Source organism: Epinephelus lanceolatus, chromosome 5 (genome assembly GCF_041903045.1).
Source record: "Epinephelus lanceolatus isolate andai-2023 chromosome 5, ASM4190304v1, whole genome shotgun sequence".
NCBI classification, from domain to species: domain Eukaryota; kingdom Metazoa; phylum Chordata; class Actinopteri; order Perciformes; family Serranidae; genus Epinephelus; species Epinephelus lanceolatus.
In genome coordinates, this window is record NC_135738.1 from 34,746,627 (window position 1) to 34,751,128 (window position 4,502).

The window sequence follows — 4,502 nt, forward strand, 5'->3', positions numbered from 1 at the left end:
ATGCGGTCCGTGCCGCACTGTAACACACAAACACACGGAAAACCGGACATTATCATCAGTTTATAACCCCCCCCGGACGCCCCGGACGGGACGTGAAAAGTGGACATGTCCGGGCAAAAGACGACGTCAGCCTAATTTATAGCTTTTACATAGCTGCTTGATCTAAAAGTGGGCTATATCTAGCCCACTTATGTGATCATAAAAAGTGGGCTAGATATAGCCCACTTTTAGACCAAGCAATTTAATTAATTTGTCACATATTTATACATCAAACAACTGTAAATATCTAAGATGTGCAACTGAACTCCATATTGTGCTAAAATAATTTTAAATTGCCATTTCTGGATGGTTCCGAAACTGTCCAGCTATGTCAAGGCTAAATATATCCCACTTGACATAATGGCAGGGGTGGGTAGAGTACTGAAAATCTGTACTCAAGTAAAAGTACAATTACTGCCATAAAAAAAAATACTCAAGTAGAAGTAAAATTACTATTTGAGAAACCTACTCAAATAAAAGTAAAAAGTACCTGGTTAATGATTTACTCAAGTACAAGTTACTTTACATTTGAATATTTTTTTAGGGTGTGCGGACAAGTGCAAAATAATGAAAAAACAGCACTTGATAAAACTTTTTTTAATGAAGCAGGTACCAATCTTCCACTCTCCATCTCCTTCACCCTACCCCTCTTTTCCTCACCTAACCTCTTCTTTCTCCATTTCCCTATCTGTAATTTGAGTGGATGACCTTGCTTTAAAAACAGAAATGACATCCCAACTTCTTTGTCTTTTCTACATCTTTTTCGCTGTGAACAAAATAATTAAAATCCAATAAAATAAGAAACCATTCATTATATGGTAAACAATAGCACTATAATGTTCCCAAGTTCCATCTTTACATGTTGCCAAAATGTGTTTGTAAAGGTATAACAGGTCTTTCCTGCCAGATCACCAGGTGTCAGGTGGACTATTTTACAAATGACCATAACAGTAACAAAATGAAAATCCCATCTCTCCCTTGTTTTGTAAGAAATATGTCCTAAACTGGGATTATAAGTGCATAAATCTCTAACATGCTAACTTAGTTGGCTCTTTTCAAACAAAAAGAAGCTCTTCATTTCGACCTGGCTCCGGCCATTTTTTTCCATGTACACGGGTTTCACCGGTGGGTGGTGCTATTGCATTATACCAGTAAAGCCCCAGTTATCCGAACGGGCCATTTAACCAACAGTTACAGGCCGCCACACCGAAATATCAGCATTCCGACGGTCCACCATCCCGGATTCTGGTCCTTGAGTCCTGACAGTAAGCTATAGCGAGCCTGTAGAAGCCGTATTTCCCATGCCCATGTCAGCGATTTTCACCTAATTCAGGCTGACTTTACCTGTTTTTCAGCGAACTCCTCTGGTAATTTTATTAAAAGGCATGGCATATAGGTCCACAGTTTCTTCTTCTTCTTCTTCTTCTTATTATTATTATTATTGGGTCTTATAAGAGTGGGCTACAATGAGTACCGGCCATCAAATCACAGCATCTGCAGTGAGAGGACACGGACTGTGTGCGCTTTTACGCATGCGGGTCAAGGCAATCACGGATATTTGATGTGGGAACGATGTAGCCAGATGTATTACCTGTTTTAGATACGTGGCTGTCCGTCCGTCCGTCCATCCGTAGCACGAGTCATGTGCCAAACCCCCAGCGGCTATTAGGTGCCCGGTGGCTATTTGCCACCGGGCGACTATTTGGAAATATATGGTAGTTGTAATGAAGGTAAATGGCAAATGTAGTGAAGTAAGAAGATTACTGGCTCAAAAATATACTTGAGTAAGAGCAGAAGTACAGTTTTAAAAAAGGAACTTAAAAAGTACTTGTTCCTCAAAAAAACTACTTTTTTACTCACGTGCGTTACTTGTAACACGTTACTACCCACCCCTGCATAATGGGAAAGATATAGCCCGCTTTAAGACCAAGCTTGGTGTAAAAGTGGGTTATATCTAGCCTTTACATAGCTGCTTGGTCTAAAAGAGGGCACTATCTAGCCCAGTTTTTTTATGATCATATATGATCATCTTTAAAACATTTTTAAAACAAATGATACACTGCCGTGCGGTTGACATCCCAGCATTATTTTTTAAACAACAGCATGTATTTCTGTATTTTCATCAGTAGGGGGTAGTAACACGCCATAGATCAGTCAACATTGCATAAACACACTGCGCATGCGTCAATTGTTTCTGTGGTCTGGTTGAGACTGGTTGAGACCACAGTTTGCAAAGTTGGAAAGGTCAAGTTGGAGAAAGGAAAAAGTTTTATTGTCACAGTAAAGACAGCGGTGAGGACGGCGAAGAAGAAGGAGACAAAGAAGAAGTAGCAATTTTGATAAGGTGTTCTTTGCTTTTGATATTTATCTTGGGTGTTGCAGCTAACTAAGCTAACAGGGCCTTAGTTAATTTAGCGTTAGCGGTCTGTGGCCGTGGTTAAATTTTGAAGTAAATGAGTGGGGTTTATGAGTGCGGTTTGACACAGAGAGTCTGGGGATTTTGATTAATGTTACTGACACAGTCGAATATTTTTTCTGCAGCCTTTGTTTCGGTTTGTGTCGTATTGGATGTGAAAACCTATCGCTAAAGTTGGAAGCGTTGGAAGTTGGAACTAGCTGTAAGCTAATTTGAGTATTAACATCTCCCGGGGGAGATGTTAATACTCGACGATTTGGGAGTTATATGCACTGTACATGTAGTGTTGCACGCTATACTGGTACCAACGGTAGACCACGGTACTTAAACACCATGGTACATATGATACCATCATGTTGGAGAACCGTAGTACTACGGTACCTCACGGCACCACTACTACTGTGGGATAAGTTCAAAGTCCATTTACAAGAGGGTGAGTGTCCATGCGCCGTCCAATAACGGTACGCGCTGGCCACCTGGCACTCAATATTCTGCTGTAGTGGTTTGTTTTCCAGTGACATTTCAGGTATTAGCTGAGCTATTGAGTATCTTTAAGCACTTAAAATTATTATTAATTTATTTTTACTTGTAGGCTAGATTTGTTTATATATGCTACAGTGATTTGTTTTCCACAGAGCTCTAAGGTGCTAGCATTTTACTCGCATTTGCGACTAAAAATAGTTTTGTGCAAGCAAAAGAAATTATTCAGGAGCACGCTGTGCAAGTACAGATTTCAACCAGCAGCAGAAATAAAAGACGAATCCTGCCGGTTGTGGGTTGAACTGGGGTCACAGACAGGAATATGGTGGAGCGCTATGGTCACCGCAAGATAGCGCAGTTTACCGGCAACCGAGAAGCCCGGCTCCAGGTGAATAAGTTGGTGTCATGACTGCCCAGTAGTACCTGAACAGCCGAGCCGTGGCGGCACACAGATATGTGACGTGTCAGAGGAGAAACAAGTCCTTCACATTTCCACAAACCTCACCGCACTTTAGGGACTGTTCTTAACTTGTCAGAGGAGGAGGGTGGCTGGCTGATTTTTGGTTGATTTTTATTTTATTTATTTATTTTATTTTGATCCCCCTGTGTTAATCCAGACTGAGGAGCACTTCCTGGAAGTTGAGAAACGATTAGAAGAACCCTTGTTCCGAACAGCAATGGTAATTTCAATAAGGAAAAGTGCTATAAATACTTTTATTACCCAATGTGAAAATAAATGTAACTTTATTATTTATAATGTCATGCAGATCTCCCGGCTGTCTCATGTTGGAGGGGAGGATGTGCGGAACTGCACCAAAAGAATCCTAGATAGGTACAAGTACTGATGAAAGGATAATTTTATAATTTTGAAACCTGACTTCCTATCATACAGTCTAATAATGAGGACATGGATCACTTTTTAAATTGGGAAAGATGCTTTGGCCCCACCCAGATTGTGTCACAATGAACACGCATCATTGACAAGACGTACAGTGTTAACTGAAACATCTTGTCTAGACTTCATCACCTCTGCAATTGCCACTCAATCTAAAAGGTAATTTGTATCTTTATGTTTTCATTTCAGAAGCTGTAACAATGCTATTCGAAGGGGCCACAGAGCAGGACATCAATAAAGCCATGGCTGATCATTTTAAACATCCTCCGGCTTGAAGTGGTGGTGGAGGATACAAAAAGAAAACCTCTGCAATAAGAGGCGATGATCTCTGTTAACCATCTGTCTCATTGTTAAAGTTTGAGTTTGGCAGCAGGTTACTATTAATTGGGAATCATGTTGTTTTGTGTTGTTTCCCATCATGCCCATTTACTTAAGTTTAACACTATTTCATAAAAATGTACCAGTATATTTTTTTTGTTTTTGAGCTGCAGTGATTAATCGGTTAGTCAACTGACTGAAAATAAAACTAAACTGCTGCTTTATTAAAAAACGTTACTGAAATATTTTACACCTTACAAATTAATCATTTCAGCTTAATTTCTTTCCACCAAATGAAATAATGTATTGGAAAGACTAATTTTCAGTTTTGCCTCTGGTTATCTCCCCAATAGA

The 4,502-nt window shown here is 39.8% G+C and overlaps 1 long non-coding RNA gene across 1 annotated transcript; it reads left to right on the top strand.

Annotated features, from left to right (window-relative positions):
- The first annotated feature begins 2,255 nt into the window (after positions 1 to 2,255).
- LOC117261950 (uncharacterized) lies at positions 2,256 to 4,223 on the top strand. The gene is made up of 4 exons (XR_004502084.2): positions 2,256 to 2,383; positions 3,553 to 3,615; positions 3,703 to 3,767; positions 4,020 to 4,223. It is a non-coding gene; the product is annotated as an uncharacterized LOC117261950 (long non-coding RNA).
- Positions 4,224 to 4,502: the final 279 nt, after the last annotated feature.